Source organism: Dryobates pubescens, chromosome 8, assembly GCF_014839835.1.
Source record: "Dryobates pubescens isolate bDryPub1 chromosome 8, bDryPub1.pri, whole genome shotgun sequence".
NCBI classification, from domain to species: domain Eukaryota; kingdom Metazoa; phylum Chordata; class Aves; order Piciformes; family Picidae; genus Dryobates; species Dryobates pubescens.
Window position 1 is genome coordinate 38165108 of NC_071619.1, and position 19200 is coordinate 38184307.

The following is a 19200-nucleotide window of genomic DNA, read 5'->3' on the forward strand; positions in this document are numbered from 1 at the left end:
TGGACCATGATGCTCCTACAACCAGTCCCTTCTCCAGTTTGGACAGAAGGAGCTAGCCTAGCTTCAGTAACAGGTCATTGCTAACCTCATCCAGATGGCTAAAAAAAATTTGGTGAGGTCCTGACAGAACACCTGAGGAGGTAGATATGAAAAGAAACTTGCTCCAGGCAGGGGGTCATGCCAGAAAGTTAGAGTCAGGCCACCCTTCACATGGCACAGCAGCAGCTAGGAAAACAACGTGCCATCTGTGTCTCAGCATGACAAGGTCTGGAATTCAAGCCTCATGGTTTCAGGAACATTGGAAACAAGGGCTGGTTGGCTCCAACAAGCTTCAGCAAAGTTCTTGATTTCTTCCTTCCCCTCTTTACTATTCTTCCAGCCAGCCCACCAGGTTTACAGAGCTGTCACAGGGCCTTCAGACTGGAGGAGCAAGTATTTCCTTGTAGAATGTCAGCAGCACATGTTTCTGGGAGACTGAAGGGCAGGTGGCACTGCCTTATAAATCATCTAAACATGCCTGGTGTGATAAATGCCTGCTGTGTTTTGCATAACATCTGGGACAGCACAGGAGAGACCTTGGGGGCTGGGAGGGAGCAGAAAGTGAACATTTTCTGAATGCTATGAATTGACAAAGACAGAGTTGGTGTCACCATATGGTCAAAGAAACTGTCAGAGATGCCCAGTCTGCCTCCTCTGAGGGGAAAGGCAATGGCTGGGGCATGAATGCAGAGCAACCAAAGAGTATTTGTTCTGTTTGGTGCTGTCAGGATTTGACAGCGTTAAGGATAGCGCGGTCTCTGTGTGGCAGGATGAAAGGACGGAGGGAGGGTGAAAGAGGAAGAGGAATTGTGTGGCTTTCAAATGGACTATTCAGTTAGTTCCCCTGGGGATAAAAGGAGAAAGATCAAGAACAGTAGAAACCAGCATGGGGAAAAGGATTTTCATGAATTACTATGACAGTAACAGGGCAAAGAAGGCTTAAAGAAAGACTGAGAAACAGTTTGAAGCTTGAGCATGACTTTAACATCTTAGTTTGGCCAAATTATCTGGAACCACCTCCATTTGCTCCTGAAAAACAAATGTGCTAAGGCATCTTTTGTTGTGAAGGACACCTCTTGTTTCAACCTTCCACCCTAACACCTCGCTCCCACCACAGCTGGGAGAGAACCTGGCTCTATTTTCAATAGGCATCTGAGAGCATTACTTAGCACAGCCCAAGGATGCACTGCATCCATCTTCTTATGACACCCTGCATCACTGGATCATTCTTCTTGCCTTTGACACCAGTGCTCCAACCTGTGTATGGAACTGATGGAATCCCAGGCACATCTGGAACCACAAAGGATAAAGGCATCTCAGGAAACCATCTATCTCATCCTTGCCATAAGGTAAGATGAGCTGGAACTAAACTATGCCTGGCAAATGGTCACCTAATATGCTTTTAAAAAGTTTTCCAGTGATAGAGTTTCCACACTCTCCTCAGGCAACCCATTTGGGGCCTTCACTTACCATGACCATTTGATTTCTGGCCTGAATGTTTCTTGCTGCAATTTAAGCCTATTATTTCTTGTCCTACCCACCATGGGTGAGAAGAACAGTTATATTGTCTTTTTCCTTGCAGCAGCCTTTTATATACTGGAAGACTGTTACCGCTTTCCCCTTCAGTCTTCTTCTCTGTAGGCTAATTAACCCAAATTCACTCAATACTTTTTCAGAGGTCAAATTTGTCAGAATTCTGAATATTACTGTTCTCTGGCCCCTCTGGTCAGGCTTCTTCTCTCTTTCAGAGTAGTACTGGTGAAAGAAAAAATTAAAAGGCATGCCCACCACACTTCTGCAAATAGGTGTTTAGGTTCACTGCATGTCTGCTGATCCTAAGTCAGAAGCATGTTTTCACTGGATTATTTTCTCTTGATTTCTCCTCTTTTGGTGCTTCCCAAAGATGTTCATGATAATTCTGGACTATTAATATCCTACACTGCCTGGCTAAGCCCTGCTCCTTGTAGCACAGAGGATGACTTCCCTGTGGCCAGCAGGAGCAGGGAGGTCATTGTGCCCCTGGACTCAGCACTGGTTAGGCCACACCTTGAGTACTGTGTCCAGTTCTGGGGCCCTCAGTTTAAGAAGGACATTGAGACACTTGAATGTGTCCAGAGAAGGACAATAAGGCTGGGGAGGGGTTTGGAGCACAAGCCCTACAAGGAGAGGCTGAGGGATCTGGGGTTGCTTAGCCTGGAGAAGAGGAGGCTCAGGGGAGACCTCCTTGCTCTCTACAGCTACCTGAAGGGAGGTTGTAGCCAGAAGGGGGTTGGTCTCTTCTCCCAGGCAACCAGCACCAGAATAAGAGGACACATGGTTTAGTAGTCATGAGGTGTTGGGTGACAGGTTGGACTTGATGATCTTTGAGGTCTCCTGCAACCTTATTGATTCTATGATTCTGTGACTTCACAGTGCCACACACTGGACAGTAAATGGAACAAGAATTTGCCAGCCCAAGCTTAAACAATGTTAAAGCAGCCCTAAAATATAGCAATGCCTGAATGTGTGTCCTGTTATTCAGAAACTTGCTTTATCATCAGGTGAGATGTAAGGACAAAAGATTATGTTTGCTTAAAAATAGAGATTTGCAATAATGATAGCAAGTCACACAAAGATAGAACTATGTCATTAAGGTCATACTTAAGAATTCCATATTCTCACTTCAGGTAAGTTTTCTCCAGTCCCTCTCCCCCCTCTGGATGATTCAGAATTGGAAGCAATAATGTTTGCTAGTTAGGCACTTGTAGGAAAGTTACTTTGCTGTGCATTGTAGCAAAAGGTGCTGTAAGTTCTCTTTCTTTCTGACACCTGAAACATGCCATGGAATTAATAGAATTCAACAGCAACTGTTCTGAAGTCAGGTGTCTTGTAATGCTTTAAAATCTGTATGCATTTGGCAATGTCTTCACAGGCTAATCTGGGCCCCTTTGTTTCTTGAAACATCACAGAATCACAGAATCACCAAGGTTGGAAGAGACCTCAAAGATCATCGAGTCCAACCTGTCACCACAGACCCCATGATTAAACCATGGCACCAAGTGCCACATCCAATCCCCTCTTGAACACCTCCAGGGATGGTGACTCCACCACCCCCCTGGGTAGCACATTCCAATGCCTACCAACTCTCTCAGTGAAGAACTTTCTCCTCATCTTGAGCCTAAACTTCCCCTGGCACAGCTTGAGACAACAGTATTAAAAGCAAAGATGAACATGAGTATGAGCCAATGTACCTTTGCTCTTGCAGTCTCTGTTTCTATTTCTGCTGCTCTCATTAAAATGTCTGGCATGGAACATTCTGGACTGCTTAACCCCTGCACAAAGCCATCATCTGGAGTAGGCCAGGGAGGAGATACAGCAGGTAAGCCACATAGGTTAGAAGGGCAATGACGCTGGGGAGAGGCCTTGAGCACACGTCCTACGAGGAAAGGCTGAGGGAGCTGGGGTTGTTTAACCTGGAGAAGAATAGGCTCAGGGGAGACCTTATTGTTGTCTACAACTACCTGAAGGGAGCTTGTAGCCAGGAGGGGGTTGGTCTCTTCTCCCAGGCAACCAGCACCAGAACAAGAGGACACAGTCTCAAGCTGTGCCAGGGGAGGTTTAGACTGGATGTTAGAAAGAAATTCTTCATAGAAAGAGTAATTGACCATTGGAATGTGCTGCCCAGGGAGGTGGTAGAGTCATTATGACTGGAGGTGTTTAAGAAGAGACTGGATGAGGCACTTGGTGCCATGGTTTAGTTGATTAGATGGTGTTGGGTGACAGGTTGGACTCGGTGATCTCAAAGGTCTCTTCCAACCTGGTTAATTCTATTCTATTCTGTTCTATTCTATTCTATTCTATTCTATTCTATTCTATTCTATCCTATCCTATTCTATTCTATTCTACTCTACTCTAATCTATTCTACTCTACTCCATTCTATTCTATTCTATTCACTGTGGAATGGCATCTTGATGACCACCACAAAGAGGGTAGTTAGGGACACCTCCATGCAAACCAGAAAGCATACTCACTCAAGGTGTCATTACTGCTTTCCCAGGAGGACTTGTTGATATTAGTAGCGTGAATAGAGACATAAAATCTGCGCTGTGCCTAGCTGTGAGGCACTTCCAGGCAGATGAACATTTAGCACCTCGAATATATAAATACCTTTGTTATATAACAAGGTTTGAGTTATGTTTCTTACAGCCTTGGTGGAAATCGATCGCAGCTCAGTCTCTCAGCGAATATCACTGCAGAAGCAAAATAACTCTCTCAAACAGCTGCCAAATCTTCCTCATAGTGCATAAGCCCTGGTATTCACCCTTTTTGTCCTCAGTTACTGCAGTCAGCAAGGAGGGCTGATTTCAAGCCTTAACTTCTGCTCTGAAGAGACCATGAGCACTGCTGGAATCCAGCAGTTCTTCCCCAAGCACAAGCTCTTTGCCAGGCTCCCTCTGCAGCAGGTGACATTAACACTTCTCCATCTAGCTGTTCAGAGAGGAATGCTTTTTCACAGGCTATTCATTGACATATAGCTCCCATAGCTAATCCCAAAGTGCTTCTAACACCATAAACTATACACGTTGCAGAGATTAGAGCTGAACAAATATTCCACTATAAATCATTTCTTCAATAAGTTTCATATGTTTAGGGCTTTTTTTTCTACTTGTGCACTGTCTTCAAACTGAAAGCCAAATTCCCAGATTCATTCATTAGTCAAAATTGCCCATGAATTTCTCCTGCAGATAGTTTTTGCCCTGCAGGCCATTCATGGACAGTTTGTTATGAATAGCCTCAATTCAATGCTTGGCTGGTTTAGCTGCAGCACTCATGTGGATGTGTCTCTGTTCTGAATGAAAATTCACTTTCAAATATAAACCAAGACTCACAGTGAATTTCTCCCTCTGTTCACTCAACCCTGGTAAGGACTCAGCCTATTCAGTCTAACTGGGTGGGTTCAGCTGGCCACACCAGCACAATGGGCTGGAAGAAAAAGAACAAAGTGCTTCCCAGTTGAAATTGTTCTGTGCAGAAGCAGAATGGGTATCCCCCACTGGATAGTTGAGAAGTGTCAGAGTTGCTATTCTCACTCTTCCCTAAAGGGTGACCAGCAGACATAACTGGGAAGATGGCTAGGACATTGAGACTCTTGAACATGTCCAGAGAAGGGCAATGAGGCTGGGGAGAGGCCTCGAGCACAGCCCTGTGAGGAGAGGCTGAGGGAGCTGGGGTTGCTTAGCCTGGAGAAGAGGAGGCTCAGGGGAAACCTTCTTGCTCTCTACAACTCCCTGAAGGGAGGCTGTAGCCAGGTGGGGGTTGGTCTCTTCTCCCAGGCAACCAGCACCAGAACAAGAGGACACAGTCTCAAGCTGCACCAGGGGAAGTTTAGGCTGGAGGTGAGGAAAAAGTTCTTCACAGAAAGAGTAATTGGCCATTGGAATGTGCTGCCCAGGGAGATGGTGGAGTCACCATCCCTGGAGGTGTTCAAGGTGTGATTGGACATGGCACTTGAAGCCATGGTTTAGTTAGTCATGAGGTGTTGGGTGACAGGTTGGACTTGATGATCTCTGAGGTCTTTTCCAACCTTATTGATTCCATGATTCTACGATTTGCATTCCAGTATCTCCTTGTGTAGCACAAGGTTATCTATTTTACTGTCACCCAAGAAAAATGGGTGCTTTCTTCTCACTCACTACAATCATAATGAAGTTACACAGGTGACTTTTGAGTCACAGCCAGACCTAGCTCCTCCTTGATAACCTGCATTCCAGCAGGTTAGTCTGCTCAGTGTGTTTCTGGAGCGTTTGCAACCTTTCTTTGCCCCTCTACAGAAGAAAGTAGATGAAGTAGAACAGAATGTGTTGTGTACACTAGTTTGAAGTTTGAGTTACTGTTCAGCAAGCCTGAAGGCTTGTCTCGTCCTGTTATCTGTCTCCAGCAGATGTTCTTCACATCAAATCACTGCGTCGCAGACCCTGCTGCTGCCAATACTGCCAAATCCAGATGCTACTCACATTGGGACTCCAAACAGCCACTCAGCTGCACCTGCTGGTCCTGCTTCTCCATCAGCATCGTGTTGGGGCAGCAACACCCTCAAAATCTCAGGGAGGTAACAACAGGAGCGCTGTGTGTCCCTCAGCACCTACTCATGTGCACTTAGGAAGAGATTTCACAGGTTGATGCAAAGATGCTAATTGTAAGGCTCCTTATTTCTGACTCCAAGGCTTTCTTGTTTTTTAACTGCTCCATGCAGCTATTTCATGATGGAAGAGCAAATCCAAAGGCCTTTTCAGCTGGGATTTTAGAGAAATATGTTGGCAGCTAGGAGAGAATTGTAAATGTCCCCAGCTGGAGAAAATGTTGACTCTGTGTTGAGAAACTCAAAGCCAGAAGAAAATCAACAAGGTGGTCAGCAGAGGGAGGGAAAAGAAAAGTAAAACTCCCCAAACCCAGGAAATGATTGCCAAACTTGAAAGCTTTACATTCTGTGGTGAAAAACATGTCATTTCTTCCCATGCAAAGCAGACATCTACTGTGAAAATACTTCATGGACTTTTCACATGCACCTTTTACTGTCTTTTCTTTCTGCCAGAGAGTCTTGAAGGAGGTCTAGTACAGGCTGAATAATAGTTACACCTGTCTCCAAGCTGCCATTTGAACGCTATTTGTATTCTTTGTAAGAGGAAAGCCCCATTACAGAGCCTTCAGAATGTATGCAAGATAATAAACCCTTCTCTAGGCCTGTATTACCTTGAGTGTTGACCACGAAGCCTGTTGAACCTCAGCCTATTCAAGGCACTGCTGCCATTACCCTCCTCAACACCATTTGCTCTAAACATGTGCCAGCCCATCCTTCACCAGTTCTCCTCCCCCCTTGCAGTCCATCTGAAGTATTTTGCCATCATCTTGACAATCCATCTTGCAACCACTGCTCTGCACCTGTTTGTTCCCTCAGCTTTCTATTAGCACCTTTGCTAAAACCTCTCAAGTAGCCATTCTCTCATCTCTGTCAAAAGCATCCTATGGCCAAAGATCCCTTCTGCAAAGCCATTTTTGCCGTGCCCCAAATCTCCACCTGCATGAGATTTGGCTTTCCAAGGTCTTCTCTAAAACATCTGTGAGTAATTCCATCATCCCTCTTCTCCTCCAAACACACAGAGGTTGCTGAATAGGAAACTACAAAGGCACACATGAAATGAGCCAACTCATTCATCTTACTGTCAGTCTTCTTGCATCCTTCAGGAGAGGAGACTCTCAACTCTTGAATAAACTGCAATGGCCCTTTTTCTATCTTTAAAAGCTCCTACCACTTTTATCATGGTAAGAAACAAACAAAGCAGCCAGCCAGCAAAGAAAAAGAACAACTACTCTTCACCTAGCATGAGGATTGAGTATACCATTAGTAAGTTTAGAGATGACACCAAGTTGGGGGCAGGTGTTGATCTGTTGGAGGGTAGAAGGGCTCTCCAGAGGGACCTTGACAGGCTGGACAGATGGACAGAGTCCAACAGGATGGCACTCAACAAGTCCAAGTGCCAGGTGCTGCACTTCGGCCACAACAACCCCATGCAGTGCTACAGGCTGGGGTCAGAGTGGCTGGAGAGCAGCCAGGCAGAAAGGGACCTGGGGGTACTGGGTGACAACCATCTGAAAATGAGCCAGCAGTGTGCCCATGTGGCCAAGAGGCCAATGGCATCCTGGCCTAGATCAGGAATAGTGTGGCCAGCAGGAGCAGGAAGGTCATTCTGCCCGTGTGCTGAGCACTGCTTAGGCCACACCTTGAGTCCTGTGTCCAGTTCTGGGCCCCTCAATTTAAGAAGGATATTGAGACACTTCAATGTGTCCAGAGAAGGGCAACGAGGCTGGGGAGAGGCCTTGAGCACAGCCGTGTGAGGAGAGGCTGAGGGAGCTGGGGTTGCTTAGCCTGGAGAAGAGGAGGCTCAGAGGAGAGCTTTTTGCTCTCTACCACCAGCTGAAGGGAGGTTGTAGCCAGAAGGGGGTTGGTCTCTTCTCCCAAGCAACCAGCACCAGAACAAGAGGTCACAGTCTCAAGCTGTGCCAGGGAAAGTTTAGGCTGGAGGTGAGGAGAAAGTTCTTCCCAGAAAGAGAGACTGGCCGTTGGAATGTGCTGCCCAGGGAGGTGGTGGAGTCGCCATCCCTGGAGGTGTTCAAGAGGGGATTGGATGGGGCACTTGAAGCCATGGTTTAATTAGTCCTGAGGTGTTGGGTGACAGGTTGGACTTGATGATCTCTGAGGTCTTTTCCAACCTTATTGATTCTATGATTCTATTCTATGAAATGAAAGCCCCTTTCGGTTTACAGCAGCAGCTGTTGAGTGAACAGCAAAGCTGCATCACAGCAGGGAAGAATGAGAGGGGAAAGCCTGTAGCAGGTTAAAACTTCTTTGGTAGGAATTTATAGAGGTGAAATAATTTGCCTTTCTAATTGTAAACTTTAATCAAAGTTCATGTATTTTGTTTTCTGCATCACCTGGAGGGGGGTAGGTCATAGCTGTGAGTCTTGTCAGAACCAAACAAACCATATTAGCAGCTCCCTTCCACAGTCTATTGGACTTCAGGAGAAAAAATGGCAGGGAAAGGGTTGTCAGACACTGGAACAGGCTGTCTGGGGATGTGGTTGAATCACTATGCCATGTAGTGGTTATTTGGGATATGGTTTAGTGGTGGACTTGGTAGAGTAGGGTTAATGGTTCGACTTAATGACCTTGAAGGTATTTTCCAACCTAAATGACTCTGATTCTAGGGTTCTAATGTGAAACAAAATGCATGACACTTTTTAATACCTTGGAAGAAATTGTGCACTCGCTCAAACCCCCACTGCTTCCCTCCTTGTGTTGCCTGCTGCCTTGGAGCAGCTCGGCTCAGCTCCTCACCCAGGCAGATCCTTCTCCCTACAAAAGCAGGAGGCTGATGGATCCCAGCTAGAAGTGCCTGTCTGCCACTTAGCCTCCTTCATCCTTGCCCAGGAAATCTTGAGGATATTTCCTGTCATTTGCCTTAGCAGACATGAATGTTGCACCCAAGGTGACATGAGTGAAGGGTGTGAGGTCCCTTCTTCAACAGCAAATGAAAGATTGCAAAGCTATTGCACTGGAAAGACAGGAAAACAAGGTGCAAGGTTGGCAACTCTTTTACTTCATTATATTTTTCCTTCTTCTCCCACCCTTTGCTTTGGAGCTACGTCAACTGATAAGAGGAAGGAGATATTTCACTTAAACCAGGTTTACAAATAGCCCAGTGAATAGGGAAATGAGCTGCATATGCTGCATGTTAAAGTGTCACTGCCACGCAGCCCCGTGCGACTGGGGTTTGGAAAGTAGCCGGGAAAGAAGCAGATTAGGTGCAAAAGACTGTCAGTCAAGAGCAAGGTTTCCGGGAGCGCAGCAGCCAAAGCGCTTGCTGCTGCTGCCCTCCGACGGTCCATCCCTGCAAGCCACATGAATAGAATCACAGGCTTGCCTTGGTTGTAAAAGACCCTTTAAGACCATCAAGTCTAACCAACTCTGCCAAGTCAGGTGCTAAAAACATGACCCTCAGCTCCACATCGCTGCGTCTGTGAAACACCTCCAGGGATGGGGATTCGACTACCTCCCTGAGGAGCCTGTTCCAGGTTTTAAGAACTCCTTCAGGGAAGAATTTTCTCCTAATAGCCAACCTAAACCTTCCCTAGTACAACTTGAGGCTATTTCCTCTTGTCCTTTCACTTGTTACTGGAGAGAGAAGACTGACACCCACCTCACCACAACCTCCTTTCAGGAGCTCCTCTCAGGTTTCCTTAAACTTCTTTTTCTCCAGACTGAACAATCCCAGTTCCTTCAGCTGTTCCTCACAAGACCTGTTCTCTAGACTTCCCACCAGCTTCATTGCCCTTCTATGGATTCACTGAAGCACATCAATGTCCTTCATGCAGTGAAGGGCCCAAAACTGAACACAATATTGAAGGTGCAGCCTCACAAGCGCTGAGTACAGAGGGACAATCACTTCCCTGGTCCTGCTGGCCACACTATTCCTTATACAGCCCAGGATGCTGTTGGCCTTCTTGGCCACCTGGGTACAAGCTGTTCAGCTTGTTCATGAACTCATGTTCAGCTGGCTGTCAACCAACACCCCCAGGTCTTTCTCTGTGAGTAGCTTTCCAGCCACTCTGCCCCAAGTCTGGGGTGTTCATGGGGTTCCTGTGACCCAAGTGCAGGGCCTGGCACATGGTGTTGTTGGAAATTATACAACTGACCTAAGACCACCCATCCAGCCTGTCCAGGTCCCTCTGTGGAGCCTTCCTACATCTGAGCAGATTAGCACTCCCTCTCAGCTTAGTGTCATCTGCAAACTTGCTGAGGGTGACCTCAATCCCCTCATCCTGATCATTGATAAAGGCATTAAACAGAACTGAATCACAGAATCACCAAGGTTGGAAGAGTCCTCAAAGATCATCAAGTCCAACCTGTCACCACAGACCTCATGATTAAACCATGGCACCAAGTGCCACGTCCAATCCCCTTTTGAACACCTCCAGGGATGGGGACTCCACCACCTCCCTGGGCAGCACATTCCAATGGCTAACAACTCTCTCAGTGAAGAACTTTCTCCTCACCTCCAGCCTAAACTTCCTCTGGCACAGCTTGAGACTGTGTCCTCTTGTTCTGGTGCTGGTTGCCTGGGAGAAGAAACCTACCCCTACCTGGCTACAACCTCCCTTCAGGTGGTTGTAGAGAGCAAGAAGGTCTCCTCTTCTCCAGGCTAAACAACCCCAGCTCCCTCAGCCTCTCCTCACAGGGCTGTGCTCGAGGCCTCTCCCCAGCCTTGTTGCCCTTCTCTGGACACATTCAAGTGTCTCAATGTCCTTCTTACCTGGCCCCAAAACTGAGTTTATCTCCATTCTCCACCAGACTTTGGTCCCAGCCCTCCAGACAGTGTTTCACCCAGCCTCCAATCCAAGCCATAATCAGCCAGTTTCTCCAGAATGATGCTGAGAGACAGTATAAAAGGCTTTATTAAAAGTCCAGGTAAATAACATCCCTGCCAGGCTGCATTGGTGGTTGCATGTCACAGAAGCCAGGCCAGCAGAACAGAGAATGTGCAGAGGTGACCCTGAAAGAAATCATCATTTTCAAAGGTTTTTAGTGCAGTCATGGGCTTGAGGAGAAGGGGGGGGAAAAAGTCTATTAAAAATGACGACTTGGTGCTCTCTATTTATTCCCTGTCACTGAGATTTATTTTCTGCCCAAAGTTTGTTCTCCCTCCCCCCCACCCCCCCAGCTTTTTTTTCTCTCTCCAAACTGCAGGCTCCATATGGCAGCTGAACATCAACCTCTGATTTTTCATACCTTGCAATAAGAGTGCATTTTGATAGCTGAAGCTGTTATTTCTTTTCAGCCCCAGAGACCAAAGCCCTCTTTCTACACAGTATCTACATAGTACAGTCTGTCCACAGTGCATCGTGGCTAGCTGCTTCTAAACAGTGGCTCCTGGCAGCTCAACTCATGCTTTTCATCTGGCTGCAACACTCTGTATCAGCTCAGAAAGGCAGCTACTCTCTATGGCCTGCCTGACCTCACTCTAAGCCTGCTGGCAGGGGAGTTAGATAATGGTTGGACTCTATGATCTTAAATCACAGAATCACAGAATGTTAGGGGCTGGAAGGGACCTTGAAAGCTCATCCAGTCCAACCCCCCTGCCAGAGCAGGAGCACCTATAGCAGATCACACAGGAACTCATCCAGGTAGGGTGTGAGTATCTCCAGAGAGGGAGACTCCACACCCCTCCCTGGGCAGCCTCCTCCAGTGCTGTCACCCTCACAGAGAATTATTTTTCCTCATGTTTCCAAGGAACTTCCTATGCCTCAACTTCCACCCATTGCCCCTTGTCCTGTCATTGAGCATCACTGAGAAGAGCCTGGCTCCATCCTCTGGGCACTCACCCTTTGCATAGTGATAAACAACGAGGTCACCTCTCAGTCTCCTCCAAACTAGAGACCCAGCTCAATCAGTCTGTCTTTGTAAGGTCTTTTCCAACCCAAAGAATTCAATGATTCTATGGGAATAGAATAGAATAGAATAGAATAGAATAGAATAGAATAGAATAGAATAGAATAGAATTAACCAGGTTGGAAAAGACCTTTGAGATCATTGAGTCCAACCTATCACCCAACACCATCTAATCAACTAAACCATGGCACCAAGCACCCCATTCAGTCTCTTCCTAAACACCTCCAGTGATGGTGACTCCACCACCTCCCTGGGCAGCACATTCCAATGGTGAATAACTCTTCCTGAGAAGAACTTCTTCCTCACCTCCAGCCTAAACCTCCCCTGGTGCAGCTTGAGACTGTGTCCTCTTGTTCTGGTGCTGGTTGCCTGGGAGAAAATTTCCTACAAAGAACACCAGAAGTGTGAAACCCATAGCTCCCTTTTCCCTCTGGTTAGCAAAACAGGCTTGTCATCCCATTCAGGAAAGGCCCTGTGTTTAGCTGGGAGTCCCACAGCTCCCAGGCATAACTGGGAGTGCTAAGCCTTCTAGCTAGGTGTACAGTAACCCCAGCTCTGCCTGTGGACGTACCACATAGCTTTCCTGTGCTTAGGGAACACCCCAGGTACAGTTTGCTTGAGGCTTGATAAAATCACACACACACACACACAGAGCTTTCCTGTCTACTGGACAAAGACAAGGTTTGCCAAGGTGGCAGGAATCTTCTTGCATCTCTTAAGAGCTAGTCTGAGTGTGGCTGGTCACCTGCTTGGAAGAGCTGCTGCCCCAGCAAGAGTGATGGAACCAGGCAGTCTTGAAAGCACAGGTGAACACTAAGGGAAATCTCAGTCTTTGGTACAAGTAAATCAAGGAGAAGCACAGAGATCTGTATGTTCCTGGCATACCATCTCTGCAGCATCTGGCAAAGTTAACACCCAGAGCTGGCAATGTGCATGTGAAGGAATATGGAGATTATCCTGAAGAAACAACACTCTTGTGAAGCAGTCAGTCAGAACCAACACATTCTCTTTTATCCCTGTGCTGAGTGAGACTGTGGATGCCCAGAGCAGAGACCTTTCAGTTCAAGTTAACCACATTTCAGCAAGGGATTAAATACAGTTGAACCTCCTAAACTGGATCCTGAGTGTGCTGATCATGCACGTGTGCATGTGTGTGGAGGTGAGATGCTTTCTTAAAGTCATTCTCAATCCTGTTCTGTCCAATTATATCCATTTGCTAGGTGGGGAATAAAAGTTTCAGAGAGACTAAAGCTGGCATTTTCTCTCCCTAAGACTCCTGTGTTCAAAATTACCAATGGGTCTATCTCTGACATGGACTTCAAGCACCCAGCTGTTACCCCCCAGGATGGGTGTCTATACTCATCCTGACTTCAAGACCTGCACAAAGTCAATGACAAGCTGAGAGTGAAGCTGAGGTCTGATTATTACCCCAGCAGCACATTTTTCTGGGTCACAAGTGCCCAATGTATTTGTCTTCATTTAATGTACTTTCCCCCCCCCCCTATCCTCTTGAGTAATTTCTTTCCCTTAAAGGATATAAATCACATACCTACAAAGTAAAGAATTATTTAAGGAGCATTTATATTTCAGCTCAAAAAAAAAAGAAGAGAGAGTTTGAATTTAACTCCCTAGTGGCTGAGGTGTGACTGCCTGGTCAATATAACTTGGCATCAGTATATGAAGCTGTAATATGGCTTCAATACCAGCTGGCCTGCAAACCAGTGCTCAGTACATCATCAGTAAATTTGCAGATGACACCAAGCTGGGGGCAGGAGTTGATCTGCTGGAGGGTAGAGAGGCTTTGCAGAGGGAACTTGACAGGCTGGACAGATGGGCAGAGTCCAAGGGCATGAGACTGAACACAAGTGCCAGGTTCTGCACGTTGGCCACAGCAACCCCATGCAGTGCTACAGGCTGGGGTCAGAGTGGCTGGAGAGCAGCCAGGCAGAAAGGGACCTGAGGGTACTGGTTGATGGTAGGCTGAACATGAGCCTGCAGTGTGCCCAGGCAGCCAGGAGAGCCAATTGCATCCTGGCCTGCATCAGGAACAATGTGGCCAGCAGGGAGGTCATTTTGCCCCTGTACACTGCACTGGTTAGGCCACACCTTGAGTCCTGTGTCCAGTTCTGGGCCCCTCAGTTTAGGAAAGATGTTGAGTTGCTGGAAGGTGTCCAGAGAAGGGCAACAAAGCTGGGGAGGGGTTTGGAGCACAGCCCTATGAGGAGAGGCTGAGGGAGCTGGGGTTGCTTAGCCTGGAGAAGAGGAGACTCAGGGGAGACCTTCTTGCTGTCTACAACTACCTGAAGGGAGGTTGTAGCCAGGTGGATGTTGGTCTCTTCTCCCAGGCAACCAGCACCAGAACAAGAGGACATAGTCTCAAACTGTGCCAGGGGAGGTTTAGGCTGGAGGTTAGGAAGAAATTCTACAGAGAGAGATTGCCCATTGGAATGTGCTGCCCAGGGAGGTGGTGGAGTCACCATCACTGGAGGTGTTTAGGAAGAGACTTGATGGGGTCCTTGGTTGCATGGTTTAGTTGATTAGGTGGTGTTGGATGATAGGTTGGACTCAATGACCTTGAAGGTCTCTTCCAACCTGGTTTGTTCTATTCTATTCTATTCTATTCTATTCTATTCTATTCTATTCTATTCTATTCTACTCTACTCTACTCTACTCTACTCTACTCTATTCTATTCTATTCTATTCTACACTGGGGTGATACTGGGGGTGAATGCCCTTGCTGTGAGTTAATTTGATCCTTCCTTCATTCATTTCAACTAAATCCAACTGCATTGCTCTCAGCCCCAGGTGGAAACACACACACACACACACCCCCTAGGCTTTGCTCCAAGTTAACTCAATCAGTTGTGTTCCACTCTCAGATGGAGACAACAGTGGCTTCTATTTGCTTTGTGACATTCCCAGTTGGAGACAACAGGAGCATCTTTTTACTTCCCTGAGTTACATCACAGTTTCATTTTGTCCCCAGTTCTGTTGCTGTTAAAGACTGGGGAGAAATGCAGGATTGGAGCCATCCCCAGTGACTTCAGTAGCATTGTCACAGAAAGGGTTATTGAGCGTTGGAACAAGCTGCCCAGGGAGATGATGGAGTTACCACCCCTGGAAGTACTTAAAAGATGCATGGATGTGGTGCTTAGGGACACGGTTCAGTGGTAGTGGGACAGCTGTAGTGGTGGGATTGTGAGCTCTAGGCAAGTGGTTGGACTTGATGATCTGAGAGGTCTCTTCCAACCTTGACAGTTCTATGATTCTATGATCACCACCCCCAGGTAGTGGAAGTGGGCTCCTGGGATACTGGAAATCAGAGCTTGGTTCCAGAAATGGTCCAAACCACATTTCTAAGTCCAGCTACTCATCAAATACTGCTTTCCTTTGAAATGAAGCTGAGAAGCAAGATTTCCCTGTCATGCCCTCATTCCATTTCATGTTGGGCGAGTCAAGAACATGCAGCCCCTGAGGCACTTCTGGTAGCCTTTCAGCTGGTCTTTAATATAAACCTTGTGCTCCCACCTCTCCCCAGCCCACAGCAGATCCTCAGTAGGTCTAACCTTTGTTTTAGCTGGCATGAAATTCCTCATCCACTGGCTGGGAGGGAGCTGCAGTGCCTGACGTTTGCAGCATATTTCTGAGCACGGAGTTCAAGGTCTGCACTAAAATTGATCGGATCAGTCTCTGACAGCCTTAAATGATTTTTGTGTTGTTGGCCACAAAGGATTCTTGGGCTGCAGATTTTTGGTTTGGTTTGTTGGTTGCTTGGGTATTTTTTTCCTCAAACCTTTTTGAAAGAGACCAGTGACTGTCTGGCTTGTAAAAATGCAATAGCCAAGCATCTTTGCATGACGTTTCAGCTCTCATAAACCTAAATCTCAGCATTAGGCTTGTGTCTCTCAGAGCTCTTGCAAATCCATTGTTGTTGAAGTGAAGCACACAGGGAAAGGAGCAGCCTTCACACAAAGGCAACTGCCGTACAAGGTAGGAACGGGACAAAACAGATCCCTAGGTACTAGGATGTTTAGAATCGTAGAATCAATAAGGTTGGAAAAGACCTCAGAGATCATCAAGTCCAACCTGTCACCCAACACCTCAGGACTAATTAAACCATGGCTTCAAATGCCACATCCAATCCCTTTTTGAACACCTCCAGGGATGGTGACTCTACCACCTCCCTGGGCAGCACATTCCAATGGCCAGTTACTCTTTCTGGGAAGAACTTTCTCCTCACCTCCAGCCTAAACTTTCCCTGGCACAGCTTGAGACTGTGACCTCTTGTTCTGGTGCTGGTTGCCTGGGAGAAGAGACCAACCCCCACCTCACTACCACCTCCCTTCAGGTAGTTGTAGAGAGCAATAAGGTCTCCCCTGAGCCTCCTCTTCTCCAGGCTAAGCAACCCCAGCTCCCTCAGCCTCTCCTCACAGGGCTGTGCTCAAGGCCTCTCACCAGCCTTGTTGCCCTTCTCTGGACACCTTCAAGAGTCTCAATGTCCTTCTTAAATTGAGGGGCCCAGAACTGGACACAGGACTCAAGGTGTGGGCTAACCAATGCTGAATACAGGGCAGAATGACCTCCCTGCTCCTGCTGGCCACACTATTCCTGATCTAGGCCAGGATGCCATTGGCCTTCTTGGCCACCTGGGCACACTGATGGCTCATGTTCAGCCTACCATCAACCAGTTCCCCCAGGTCCCTTTCTACCTGGCAGCTCTGCAGCCACTCTGACCCCAGCCTGTAGCTCTGCATGGGGTTGCTGTGGCCAAAGTGCTGCACCTGGCACTTGGACTTGTTGAATGCCATCCTGTTGGACTCTGCCCATCTGTCCAGCTGTGTCCACTACTGAGCATGGACATGGATGCTGGTTTCAGCTGGTCATTGGTGCTCTGGATCCCCGGAGCTGGATGACAGGTACATTAGACATAGTGACTCTTCCACTGGGTGTTCTCCTAAGCTCAGAAGCATTGATCTGATGTGGAGAAGCCAGAAAACTGAGCCAGGAAGCTTCTCTCAACTTCAACAGCAGGGCAGAAGGACAAATTTAAGTCAGTTGTGAGCCCAGAACAAGTTAGTTGCACTGGTGGAGACAGTTAAATAAGAAAGCAACAGCTCTTTACACTGTGTGTCCCATCTCTTCCTTCTCACTGTACCTGCACCAGTCCATTGCCCATGCCTTTGAATCTCAGCTCATCATAAGAAGAGGAGGAACCAGAAAGTTAAGGACAGGTAATGAAGAAAAACATTTGCTTCTGGGATACAGACAAAGGACTCAAGGCTCCTCACCATGGCACAGTAGACATCACAGCACTGAGGGAAGACCCTAATAGCAGGGGGGGAAAAACCCCGAAGAGGTGTTCATACCCAGGGAACAGAGCACTTTAGTCCTTGCAGGATCACAAGGAGAAGAAACCAACCTACAAGCTAGTGAGGGAGAGAAGCCTGGTGCAGATGAGCTGAACGAGTGGGCATCAGAAGCCGATGTAGTTCTTCATCCCTCCAGAGGATGTCACCGTGGAGCCACCAAAAAAAAAGGCGAGCTTTGTGACCCAAATCTGGAGAGACTGAATAAACACTTAGCGTTCAGCCGCTCTTCGGGCAAGAGCCCCAAGCCTCCTGTTTGCTTTCCCAGAGGTAACTCTCGTTCCCTAATCCAGAGTGCAGCTTGTGGAAGGACCAAGGAGTGGCAAAATCCATCGTGATTTGACAGCTGTGCAACAAGTTACCCTGGGAAACAAATTGGGATGTGTGCTCTAGGTGACTGGGCTGTGCAAAGCCATGGAGTGCTCATATACTGTCCTGTCCTGTCTGCTTTCAGCCCCTTTTGGTGCTCCTGAGCATGGATGGGTGCATGGAGGATGCATTCATACACAAGGAAGATGAGCAAAAAATCCCCCTGTGGACGTGGAGATTTTGTTCACAGATAGCTGGAACAGACTGCGTTCTGCAGTCATTGAGCAAGCATACCCTGGAAAGAGCTGATGGGAGGCCTGTCAGCTCAATCACTCACTTCAGTGGTTTGTATCACCAACAAAAGGTACTCTTTGGGTTTATGCACAGTTGTCCCACCAGTAAACCACAGCTGAAGGAGCAAATGCTAACGGTGCTCATGGCACATTCCTGTAATAGTTTCTGTCCTCCATGATACAACTTCAGTTTGAGAGTCTAAGCCCATGCTGGCTTTTCTACTGACCTAATTCTAACCTCTTCCTCATTTGGTCCTTCATGTGAGGCACAGGGGCATACATTCATTTGCCCCAAGACCCATTCTAGGAAGACAGGAGAGGATCATGAATGGAAATGCTGTACTAGTGATGCAGAGCACTATAAGAGAGTCTCTAGGCTACTGTGCAACCTTAGAAACTGCCCCAGCTGAACATACTGCTGCTGCACCCCAAACCATGCACTTATTCCCCATTTTGAATGTCCACAGGAGCGATGACTTGATGACTGCTTGACAAAGTTTCTTGAGATCCTTCAAGAAAGGAACAGAGAGAAATTCTGCAGTTATTGATAATATCTGGGGGTGCTGATTGACATGAGCCAGTAATGTGCCCAGGCAGCCAAGAAGGCCAATGGCATCCTGGCCTGCATCAAGAATAGTGTGGCCAGCAGGAGCAGGGAAGCCATTGTGCCCCTGTACTCTGCACTGGTTAGGCCACACCTTGAGTCCTGTGTCCAGTTCTGGGCTCCTCAGTTTAAGAAGGACATTGAGACTCTTGAACATGTCAAGAGAAGGGCAACGAGGCTGGGGAGAGGCCTCGAGCACAGCCCTGTGAGGAGAGGCTGAGGGAGCTGGGGTTGCTTAGCCTGGAAAAGAGGAGGCTCAGGGGAGACCTTGCTCTCTACAACTACCTGAGGGGAGATTGTAGCCAGGTGGGGATTGGTCTCTTCTCCCAGGCAACCAGCACCAGAACAAGAGGACACAATCTCAAGCTGCACCAGGGGAGGTTTAGGTTGGAGGTGAGGAGAAAGTTCTTCACTGAGAGAGTTGTTCACCATTGGAATGTGCTGCCCAGGGAGGTGGTGGAGTCACCATCCCTGGAGGTGTTCAAGAGGGGATTGGACATGGCACTTGGTGCCATTATTTAGTCATGAGGTCTGTGGAGACAGGTTGGACTTGATGATCTTTGAGGTCTCTTCCAACCTTGGTGATTCTGTGATTCTGTGATCTG